Source organism: Ochotona curzoniae, unplaced genomic scaffold (assembly GCF_017591425.1).
Source record: "Ochotona curzoniae isolate NIBS_2020 unplaced genomic scaffold, NIBS_Ocur_1.0 contig_64, whole genome shotgun sequence".
NCBI classification, from domain to species: domain Eukaryota; kingdom Metazoa; phylum Chordata; class Mammalia; order Lagomorpha; family Ochotonidae; genus Ochotona; species Ochotona curzoniae.
The window spans coordinates 35779127-35792153 of NW_024466502.1; the positions used below are offsets into that span (position 1 = coordinate 35779127).

Sequence of the window (13027 nt, forward strand, 5' to 3'; positions counted from 1 at the left end):
TTAGTTAGCTTAGTATTATACAATTATCGCTGATGGATGCTACTTGTTTGATAGGAGCGTTAACAAGTTCTATCTCTTACTGCATTAAAGCAAAACCATACTGTTGCTTAAAACAATGATTCTTCTTGACTCTGTTTGTTCCCAGTTTGGGCAAATCTCAGTTAATTGATCCGTTTGCTACACATGACACAAGCTGAAGACACAAGATAGTATGGCTAGAGTTAACTAAATGTTTGGCTGAGGCTGGAAATACCCATTTTAGGAAGCTAACCTGGGCTTTCTTACGTTATTGCAATTGGGGTACTAAAGCAAAGGGCGTGCTTTCTGTCTTTTTCAAGCTTTGATTCAGAACTGGCCTTGTCTCCCTTCTGCTAAAATTAAGTGTTTATAGTCACTCAGAAGTCCAAGCTAAGCTCAAGAGAAAGGAATTAAACTCCATAACTTGGCAAAAGAGTGGTGAATAGTAGTGTCCGTTTAAATTCTGTCACATCAAGAATCACTCAGTGCAGTGAGCTGACACATCGTTTTATACAGCTTTAATCTAGAATGGCAACGTTTTGTTTTCACACAATTGCTCCTAACAGTTACATTTTTGGAAGGATTACGTAGTGCCTCCATCTTATGGATTAGTCTGTTTGCTCATTTATTAGATTCAAATTTATAAAAACAAGATATGGAATAATGGGCAACATTGTTTTTATTTCTTTTAACGTTTGATTTTGTTTATTTTTGCCTCTTTCAAACTACATTTTGAATATATTAACTTTGAAAATAAAAATCTTCCCCTTTCTCGGAGTTTACTGTTGTTCATTCATGTGATTATCAATGCATACTTGTTTAGGAACTTACATATACATTTTTGGGAAAATGCTTTTTCTGTTATACATGTTCTGTGAAATCACTGTTCTTTTGTGTTTAGTGATTTTAACAGAGATTGACTTAAGCACTAAAACCAGAAATTGAAATGAGAAAGCAAAGGAAAAAGTAAGAACTAAATCAAAACAAACAAAAATTCTGCCAATCTTGTTGTACCTCTTTCCAGAATAGCAGCAAGACCTAGCAAAGTAATATGCAATTTTGCTATCACCTTCCCTGCTTGCTTTCACTAGACATTAGTCAAAGTTTCAGGGTTTTCTTGTATTTTTGTGTGCATGCATCATGCCCCGGGTATGTATGTGACTTTCAATATTCTCCAGAATAAACAAATATTTTTGAATGCCCTAATTTTCTGAAGAAAGTCTCTCCTCAGATTTTTCCTCCGAGGCTTTCGATGTTGTATTGTACGCTTCAGTTGCAATTTAGCCCCAGGTGACTGCAAGTTTTCATTTGCCTTACCTGTGAATTTAAGGCATGCCTGTTGAAGGTTTTCTACACACTGCAAGATCCAAGTTCAAAAAAATAAAGACACGTGCATGGTGTCAGGCCTTCATGTATCTTCCAGACAGGTAAGAACAGACAAACAATTCTTACTGTAGAAGGCTGTTCCTATTTTTCTCTGGCATCAGGGAGTGGAATTCCACAAGGGGCACAACCCCGCACAATACAGAGCCAAAGGCAGTTTTATCAGATACTTTCCAAAACTCCTACTTGCAACAAATTTGCTTTAATCAGGAGCTTACCAAGTTTTAGATGCTATGAATTTATTTCAAAAATAGCATCAGCTGTCCTACAAAATATTTCAAATCCTACACGTACTCTTAACTTCCTCAAAGTCATTTGACTTCACATAAACTGATGCTCATTTTAAATGCTTGATGAGCTTCACATTTAATGGTATTTGCAGAATTCCTTCAAGTATTGTCTCTTGTGTCATTTCTATTGGGAATAATTGCATCATTTCTAGTAATGCAAGGGTTATAAGAGATAGATTACGATTGTTGTACTTGATGATATTCCTTCAAGCTTTTTTCAGTGGCATCATAGGTCATGACTCTACACTTAATCAAATCACCTCTTTTCAAATGTTATTAGTTAAAACTTATTTGCGAAAAACGTTCTCTCATGAATTGTGGTTATTTGAAAAAATCCTGAAAAAAAGAGTATTTTACTTTGATATCTTTGTGTTTATTGTTTACATTATTTGTTTATTCTTTTGAGTAATATCATGGCCTTTATCTGGTCAAGGTATTTCAATAAATAGTATTCATTATTATTTTGAGACCTAAATGAGTCATCATTGCTAATGCCGCCATTTTCCAAATGCAAAAGCATGGAAGTGGAAACATGGCCTTCAGGTTTCATTTTGCTGGCTTTAAAAATATTGAAACACGCATGCACGCATACCATATTTCCATTTTATGAAGATATTAATGTTTCTTAGGGACAAGATAAAACAAATATGATAGTTAACAGGTAATTTACCTCCTATGTTAATTCTACATAATTTTATGAAGTAATCAAATGTCTGTATATGGATTACATTTTAAAGATATTAAGCACTGAGAAGTTATATCCCTTCTATCTATAATTATTTTTCCTGAGTCTTCAAATCATATATGCAGAGCTTTGGGTTGTCCCCTTTTTAAAAATTATACTTGTGTCAACATGAAGCAAAGAATGCATGAGAAATATGATATTCCTCACTTTTTGAGAGATGCTCATAGCTTTAAAAAAATGGACTGGCTATCATATGTAAAGTATCATGATGTTCAGAAATTTTATTCTCAGAGATTTAAAAATACAGTCAATATTTAAATTATTTAAGTATATTATACTGATCTTCCTACTAAAACACAATGGTAGTAATATGATATTGTGATTTATCCCTTAACGCCAGGCATTACAGCCAATGTTAGGGGGCTTTTTAGGGAGGAAAAGCTACTTAAAATCTTGGCAGTAAGCTTAATAATTTCATTTTTCAATTAATTTTACATTTCTGGGAGTATTACAAAATATAAGATTTTTTCTCAAAATTTTACCATGAGAATTTTGTTCTAAAACACCCACATTGTGTTGGAACATTTAATCTCAAGAGAATGTGATATTAATCAATCATAATTAATTAATTATCAAAATATTTAAGAAATATTACAGAAACTTAGTTTACTATCCAGTTCACTTGCTTGGGTATCTATAAGAATAAAGTAATAAAATTATTCTTTCTAACATTTGTTTTTTCATTAGAAAGTTAGATATACAGAGAGGAGGAGAGACAGAGAGGAAAATTTTCCATCCATTGATTCACTCCCCAAGTGGCCACAATTGTTGGAGATGAGCCAACCCAAAACCAGGAGCCATGAACCTCCTACATGTCTCTCACGGGGGTGCAGGGTCCAAGGCTTTGGGCCATCATCAACTGTTTTCCCAGGTCACAAGCAGGGAGCTGGATGAGAAGTGGGACCTCCAGCACATGAACAAGTGACGATATGGGACCCTGCACATGTAAGGCACCACACCAGCCAGACCCATAAAATTATTCTTGAACTTTCCAGATAAATTCCCTTATTATATGCCTATCTAGATATAATAACAATAAAAAAAACTGTCTTTAATAAAATCAATTTACAGGGTCCAGCACAATGGCCTAGTGGCTAAAGGAAGGAAGGAAGGAAGGAAGGAAGGAAGGAAGGAAGGAAGGAAGGAAGGAAGAAAGAAAGAAAGAAAGAAAGAAAGAAAGAAAGAAAGAAAGAAAGAAAGAAAGAAAGAAAGAAAGAAAGAAAGAAAGAAAGAGAGAAAGAAAGAAAGAAAGAAAGAAAGAAAAAGAAAGAGAGAGAGAGAAAGAAAGAAAGAAAGAAAGAAAGAAAAAGAAAGAAAGAAAGAAAGAAAGAAAGAGAAAGAAAAGAAAGAAGGGAGAGGAAGGAATAAAGAGAGGGGAGGGATGGAGAAGGCAGGGAGGCAGAGAGAGTGAAGAAAAAGAAAGAGAACATAGAATAAAATATAAACTACTTGGCACTGATCCTGGATTAGGAGACAGGTGTGATTCAAAATACTTAAGCAACAAAAGCAAAAAAAGTTTGCAGGGTAGGCTTTGAGGCACCCAGGGCTTACCAAGGCTTGATACCTGCATTTCATATCAAAGTATTTGTTTTTGGCTCAGCTTTCTGCTTATCAGATGGTTCCCTTCTGTAGGTGCAGTAGTTGATGGCACTAGGCGCCTGCCTAGATGCAGCTGTGGGATCCTAGCTCTGGCCTAGTCCAGGCCTGTCTGTTAGAGACATTTAGAAACTGATTGAGCAGATGGGAAATTCCCCTCGACCCCCTTACCCCAACCCCATGCTGCTTTTCAAGTGGATGAAAATAAATTGAGAAGTTTTAAAAATGTATTTAGAACTTTTTTTTTTGAAAGGCAAATGGAGAGAGTGAGAAAGAGACAGAGAGTAATGCCTTTTATCCCAAGTCTTCTAACCCAAATGGACCTAATGGCAAGGGGTTGACAAGACAGAACCCAGGTGCCTGGAATAGCATCCACGTGCCCCATTCTAATGTCACACCCTTGTGAGATCTGTTGCTTTTGTAGGCACATTGGCAAGGAACTGGATTGAAAGTGGAGAAGAGGCCTGGCTGCAGCTGGAATTATATGCTATGGCAGTATCACAAGCTGCAGCTTAACCAATGTTGTTGGTCCCTTAAAAAATGCTTTTTCTAAAAAACAAAACAAAACAGATCCTTTATTTTTCACGATGCAGTTTCTTAGGCTCAGTGTAGACATGCTTGAAATGCATGGCACCACAGGATCCTTTTGCATAACCACAAAGGATAAAGTTATAAATCGAACAAGAAGAAAACATTTCCGAGGTTTTGTATGACAGACACCTAATAGGAAAAGGAATCCTAAAATTCAAGAAGATTGTCACATGACAAAGAAATGGATAAAAGAGCAAATGATTAGAGCGTGTTTTTTGAAATCAAAGATTCTTAGGTATGTAAAAGGCTGATCAGTTTTGCCATAATAATAGAAATGCAAATTAAAATTTCATTAAGATATTTTTAACTAATATCTTTTGAAAAATTCAAACTTTGCAGCATATTGCATTAACATTATTTTTCATAAGTGTCTGTCTGGTTTGATAATTCAGGTGTATAAAACATGCATAAATGGTTGAAGTCAATAATATATACAAAGACTTATTGCAGAGTTTCTGAATTCTAGGTCTACTAACCCAACCTTTCATTTTTGTGTCACTTCAATAAACAGTGGTATACATTTTTATTTACCCTTCCAGCATTTTACTTAAAAAATATATATGTGTATTTGAGGGAACACGGATTTACACATTTGTCTTCCATGTTTTACAGCAAAAGGAACATTCACTATTTGTTTTCCTGCACTTTGCCCCCTCAATTTTGTATTCCATTTCATGGATTATTCCCACTCACTGTATAGCTGTCCTTACATTTCAGGAGTCTTTGCAATGTTTACTGAATATTTGTGGATGTGAAGGGACCAGGGGTTATTCAACTAGTTCTGCATGCATGCCTATAATTTGTAATTGCAAATAGTGTCATAATAAATAACCTTGTATATGGGCCTTTTAATATTGTTGATGATATCTTATAGAAGTGGGCTTGTTGGATCAAATAAAAAAAAACTAAATGAATCTATCAGGAATATATCATTCTCCTGGACACCGTGAGTTTCTTGTATATCAGGGATTCACTGTTTATGATCCCTGGCAAAGTAAGAAAGATCTTCCTCAATAATGGACTGTCAAAAGTTTGAATTTGGGCCTGTTAGATGCTATGTGGCAACATTGATTAGTATTAATTTGTATTGTTCCTATTAGGAATTAAGTTGACTTTAAATGCTGGCCAATTTTACAGTGGATGCCACTAGTATATTCTTTCTCTAGTCATTCCTCTGTGACATCTTCAAACATGTATCTGTGCTTATATGTTCTACCTTAAGAGCTTATAAGAATGCTACACTGTTATTGCTAACCTAAAAGCAAGAAAGCACGGACACAAAAATTGTTTTTTACTCTACTGCCTTTTTTTCCCCAGCTATATGCTTTCTAATTTACAAAATAATTCTTCCAAGAGTTCTCTCTTTTCCCTGCCTTTAATAGCACTCACCCTGAAGTTCTATTGTGCTTTCACTAGATCTGAACTTGTCAGGTTTCCTGATATCCTGCATTCCACTACATGCAAAAATCAATGCACAGCCTTTCTTATTTGGCCTATCAGCATCTTTTGACATAATTGATCACACCCTTCTTGAAATACTGTCTCTGCTGCTAAGACAGTTGACTTGTTTTCCTTCTTATAAGAAGCTTGGGAATTATTCCTTCTTGCATTGACTTTCTTCAATCTCAATTCTGAATATCATGAGGCTCAAGCTTTAGAAATTAGTTCATTCTCCCTTGAACCATTTTCAGTCTTGAATGTTAGGTATAGTACACTAGGTTATCAAGTGTGGGAGTAAGCAGGAATAGCGGACACAATTACATTCACTCTTGGAGTCAACTAGATCTCTGTCCTGATAACAAATTCTTAACTTCTTTTGTGTCCCAGTTTCCTCAATGTGAATGTTGAAATCATAGTACCAATAATGGATATTTCATGTAAGTTAAAGAATCTGTATGTATGGTAGACCAAGCAGTGCATGGTGTACAGCAAGTTCTGTGCAAATGTTGACTCACACTATCATTTTAGCCTCAGACAATGTTTTCCTATTGCACTTTTTATAGAAACTTTTTAGTTGGTTATTTCCTGATGCCAGCAAACAATATGTAACAAATAACTCCGATTTTTCAGTTAAAATCTGTGATCCGTTTTCTTTCTGTGTGAATAATTCCCTTCTTTCACACAAATAAATCTTTCATACTCCAATGTCAGGAAACCTGATTGACTGTGACTTCAAAATATATGTATGGATTTATTTTATTTATTTGAAACAAAATGATGGAGGGAGATAGAGAGTTATGGATACAGAATGGCATCTTTCATTTGCTGGCTTACTCCCCAAATGGTTTTGAAATCAAGAGCCTGGAGCTCTTTCCATGTCTCCCACAATACTTGGCTCTCACACAGACTTCCCAGTAGCAGGGACCTATATAGGATTCAACTGGCTGTTCAATATGGAACGTGTGTCTCACAGGTGATGGTTTAACGCACTGCACTTTAGCCTTTAAAATGATTTCATAACATCACTAGTTCCCCTTGTCTCCCTTATTACTACTCTGTCTGACAGAATCCTGTCCTATCTGGATTCCTGCTCCAGAATAGTCTCCTTTCTTCTGTTCTTTACCTTCGTTAATATATACTTCCACACACACCCAGAGTGGCTTAGAGGGGGGTATATGTCATTTCTTTCTCTGCTTTTAACAGCTTCATGAACTTTCCATCTCAGAATGACTTTTTTTTTTTTTTTTTTGCCATAGCATGCAGGATCTCAGTATGTTGCCATTCATTTGCCTGCACTGTCCAACTGCTGAAATCTTTCTCCTGAGTCTGTGTTCATTGACCTTATTGGATTTTTTTTTTTTACTATTCCTGTAATATTCACATGTGTTCTGCTTCATGATTTTTTTTTGTTTGTTTGTTTGCCTCTGTCTGGAATGGTCTCCCCAGAGGTATCTACAATGCTGACTTCCTCATAGTCTTAAATTCTTTACTCAGAAATCAATTTAATGGAAAGAGCCTTCCTGCATCAGCCTATTTAACAGTAAATTCTCTTCCTCTACCATCTCTGAGTTTCTGTGTTACCTCTTTCATTAGCACTTTTTACCATCCTATATATCTTACTTATTTTTCTTATCTATTTTATGTCTTTCATCCCCAAGAACATAAATTCTATAGGAACCTGTTTTCTCTATTGTAATTCTTCACTGCTTGCTAGTGTTTGGCACAGCAGAGGCATTTATAGATACTAGCAGAAGAAATCCATTAATTGGGTAGCTCATTGTTTGCAAAAATTGCAATATGTGGAAACCACTATGTGCCTAAAAAGGTCATTTTCCTAAATACAGCCAAGTAAGCTTCAGCAGTGTTTGTTCACATTTGTATTTAATAAATTTGAAAGCAAGAATGTTCTGTTTCATTTCCATAGGTGTGTGTGGGCTTGTATTAATACATGTGTATTACTAAATGATTACAGGCATATTCTAATTACATGTGTGTGTTTGTCTATGATTACATGGGCTGAAGGACTAAAAAAATCAAACAAACTGAAACAATTTCTTCATTTAAAATCATTATTGCTACTTCAGCAAATGTCTCAAATATTGTTTATACACATTTTAAAGCAAATTTTATGATTTTATAAATATATATACATAATATAGTTAAAACGTATTCTCATTTTGGCCTTTATTGTGTTTCACTTATGTACAGCTTTGATAGAATTACCTGAATCTCTGAATCAGCACCATAAAAATATGACATCCAGGAGTTAGCCATAATACATTGGATTACACATGAATAAGCAGTCATTTTTTGCTAATTTATTGAAACCTGCAGCTTGTTTATTATTTTATCATAGCATATTCTATTCAAACTAATATGTCCATAATTATATTTCCCTAATCACTCATTATTTTTCTTTGTAACTATTTACCTTCCATATGTCACTCTTTCATAGAAATCTTAAATTCTAGATTTTAATAGGGTAATGAAAGTAAAAGACGGAATAAGCATCTTAGCATTTTTGTTTCTGGCTTGCTTTACAGTTTGCTCTTCCTCTAGAGAAGTTATAAACTCTCATGTTCTCAATTCTGCCTCATTGACCTCAGTACAGAGAGTACTTTGGGCTCTCAAGGTAGAATATAAAACACTTACTCTTCGTTTTTAGATGACAATATTAAGAGATTTCATATTCTTGGGTATGAAATGGAAATCTCACTTTTCTCTCAATTAAAAGATTCTCTGATACGGAGCATCTGGTACTAATGGCCTCTGTGATTTGGCTATGCAAGAGGATTCTGACTGCCCGTGTTCCTCTGCCCAACTTTGTTGCAGATATTTTACTGCAAATCAAGCTGTTCTACACATCATAGAAAGGCATTAGAGAAAAGAGTGATGGGAAGAATACAAGTACCTATGTGGACTGTGGTGGTGATTTTCAGACAAATGAGTCAAAATGAGTGGTAGAGTAATTGTGCTGTGTAAAGTGATTGGAGAAGAAAAGCATAAAAAGTTATGGCTAAGGATGTGTGGCATGGCCAACTATAATCTCATAGGTCATGCTATTTTCTGATGTCTTTATAATTTTTGGTATGAAACTATACAAATGAATGCACACCAAAATGCACTGCCTCAAAATGTATCCCTGTTGAGGACACATGACTGCAATTGCTTCTGTTTTCCATTCTCCTTAAGACAAGCAATAGTTGTGCAAGTTCATTGGATTACTCAGTTGTAATTTAATCAATGTACTAATATGGAGTCAGCCCTCACACAGGGGCTTCAGGAAAGAACTGGAGTATGTGGAACACCCATAGCCTGCGTATACTCTCTCATGCAAGGCTCAACTCTGGGATGCATCTTCCCCCTCCCATCTTGCCTGCTCACGTAACTGACAAGGAAGCTGAATTTGCAGACATCATGGAATGGAGCATGGTCAATGATGGATATAAAATAAGGAGAAAGAGCATATTTTTCTTTGTGATTTGGTAATGACCTATGCACTGAAGTGGCCCGACCTAACCTCCCAGTAACTTCCAAATGTAACCAGATTAGAGGGAAAGATCAGCATTCTTCTGCTTGTCCTGGGGACACATATGTTGAATCCACAGAACCACCTTGTGACAACTCCCTCGTGATAATGCTTAGTTTGATACATCACACTGCAGTGGTGTAAAGGGGGAATTGGAAGACTTTGATTGAGCTAGTGGAGAAAGTGAAATATGGATTCAAATGCAATCATGATGAAGATATCAGCAACCCCCTTATCTTCCAGAATCTTTGCAAGAGAGTACACCCAGTGGCATTGACTACCCAAAACATGCTTGTAAACTAGATGCTTCTGAAGAATAAGACCCAGATATATGTCTCTGCATATCAGGTTGAAGTTGCAGACTTTCTCAGAATCCCAGAGAGCTGTTATTGCTACCAAAGACCACACCATCTGCCTCTGGGACATCTAAGCTCTTTCAAAGAAAGGATAAGTAGTGGAAGTGAAAACCATCTATACAGGGCGTATCGGCGTAGTAGAAAACTTTTCCTGCCATCTGCTCCAAGGATATCTGTGTTGGGTCAGTTTCTGATAATCAGAAATTGTTATGATTAAATAGTACTTTCAAGTCAAGCCACTCTGTGGTGCTCGTACTGCTGAAATGAGCAACCTGTCTTTCCATCCATATGGTGAATTCACACTAGTCACAGGATTAGCTGACCAGACTGTTGCTTTATGAGATCTGAGAAATCTGACTTACATTGAATGGCTTTGAAGCACATAAAGATGAAACATTCCTGGTTCAATGATCACTTTACAATGAGCCAAATTTGGCTTCCAGTGGTACTGACTGCCGACTCCATGTCTGGGATTTAAGTAAAGTTTGAGAAAACCTGTTCCCTAAAATGCAAGACACAGACCACTAGAATTGTATGTTTATTGTGGTCACAATGCTATGATATCTGATTTTCTTTGGAATAGTAATGGAACCTGGTTCAATTGTTCTAATCAGAAGATAATATTCAAATATGGCAAATGACAGCGAGCAATTCTAATGCTGAAGATCCTGAAGGAAATGTGGACCTAGAAGGTCAAAATTTTAAATTTGTCTGTATTTCTTGTGATTTTAAGTTTCTCTTTTTCGTTTCCTCTTAGCCTTGAGACTGACTTAATGTTAGGTTTTTAGATTCACAGGATTTGTTCTACCTGCTTTGGTAACAGTTGTCATTGACAATGCTATTAGCCCAAACAACGGATGTTTCTAAATATTCACTGTGGAACTTGATTCTGCAAAGCCACAAATTTACATATCAACTTTCTTCAGAAATTTTCTAGCAATAAACCCAAATCTAAAGTGGCCACAGACAAGAATATTATATCCATGCTAAGTTATTTTTCCTTCTTTGACGTTTTCAGATTTATTTAGTGTTAGAGTGAGCAAGGAATAAAACCTACTGAGGTCAGTGCTATGCCATGAAGTTTAAATAATGTGGGGTTTGTTTTAATTTAGAAAGTGGGTGAGATTTAAGGCATTCTGGTATCTGTTCTACAAGCTTCACATCTGGCTTTCCTGGATGCTCCTCTTGCTACATACACCAATTTCCTTTTGGCTTCTTCAGTTAAGCTGAAACGTGTTCCTCTTTTTCCATATATTTTTGTACATTAGTTTATGCGGTTGAGTTGGCTTCATATTATTACTTTTCTTTCTGTGAAATATCTTTGTGCTTTTTTTTTTAAAATACTTCCCATGTCCAAGTTTCAAAGACATTTGCTTTTACCTTACAGCTATACCACAGGTAAACTGTCAAGAAGAGAGTGAATTAATAGATCGTATTGCTTTCAAAAATTGAAAAAACATTACTTAAACATATCCCACTCTTCCAATTCATTAAGATCAAGTTATGTATAGATTTGATTCACTTATCTACTATTTAAAGATTTATGTATTTATATTGGAAAGTCAGATATACAGAGAATAGGAAAGACAAAGATCATTCATCTGCTGAATTACTCCCTGAGTTGCTGCAACAGCTGGAACAGAGTCAATCTACAGCCAGGAGCCTCTTCCAGATATCCCGGGGGGTGGGGGGGAGGTACAGGAACCCAAGGCTTTGGGCCTTGATCAACTTTTTTCCCAGGCCACAAGCAGGTAGCTGGATGGGAAGTGGGGCCACCAGGACATGAACTGATGCCCATATGGGATCCTGGCACTTTTTCAAGGTGAGGATTTTAAGCACTAGGCTACTGCAATGGGCTCCATTTATCTTTCTTAACTCATGATTTTTCATGATACAGTTCCTTAGGCTCAGGGATTTCCTCATCCACCCTGGCCCTGCTCACTCCTACTGTTTTCCCTTATATTGCAGCAACCGTTTAGTCCCTCAGCAACAGTCACAAGCCCTCACTCTGCTATTTAAAGCTATCCTTACATTGTAGGTATAGAAAATGGTTTAAAGTTCAGCATTCTGGTGTCAAGATGTATTTAACGGTTTCATTGCGAGTCCATCTTTCATTCACACGTAGGGTTGCATACTGTGATGTACTTCCACTTAACCATTAAAACGGATCTCATTTTATTTTTCTCATATTCATTCACATTGGCACTTCAAGGTATATTTATCTATTAAAAAAAAGGAATCGGAAAGTTACTATCTAGAATTCTAGGTAGCATTGTCATAAATTAGTTATTCTTGCCTAAAAGTTATTGTGAAAATAAGATGCTTTTCAGTTTATTAAGTGATACTGGTTTGAGTTTTATACTTCTTATTGTATTCTCCAGAGAGAATAGAGTCAGTCATGCTAAACTTAATTACAAAAATTAAAACAAATCAAATTTATCATGAAGTGTTCAAGCAAATTTAGTTTACTTTGATAAATCCAATTATAGTTGTGATCAAATAAAAATATGACACTACTTCTTTAGTGATCATAAAAATGTAAACTACTTTTGTCTTCACAAAGTCTCTTGGAGACAGTTAAAAGATATCTTAGTAATAACACAATTTATATCGTATCTTAGTTTGTAGCCTAAGGGAAGTAGTTCACTGTATTACATCAGCATACAGATTTATGATTCACTAGGTTTCCTTCCAGAGAACTTCAATATCTCCTTCCTCAAAAGAAGATTTTTTCTTATACTGGCTCACGTCAGGAACACACAGATTCAAATTGCCATACTTGCACAAATAGAGCACAATTTTTTTTATAGCTGTATTGCATTTACTAGACAAAATGAACAAATGAGGAAAAAATGTAAAAACGTGAATGCGAGAATAGTGATGATTATTAAATAAATGTGAATAAATTACTAGTTTAAAATTATTTTAATATCCTTGACAAATAAGAAAAAAGCAATTCTTTCTTTAATGATTTACTTATTTTTATTGGAAAGTCAGATACACAGAGCAGGAGAAAGAGAGAGGAAGATCTTCCGTCCATTGATTGAGTAATCGCATAGCCATGCTGATCTGAAGCCAG

At 35.7% G+C, this 13027-nt stretch overlaps 1 pseudogene; it reads left to right on the top strand.

Moving 5' to 3' along the window:
• Nucleotides 1-9923: 9923 nt before the first annotated feature.
• LOC121163783 lies at nucleotides 9924-10705 on the top strand (annotated as a pseudogene).
• Nucleotides 10706-13027: the final 2322 nt, after the last annotated feature.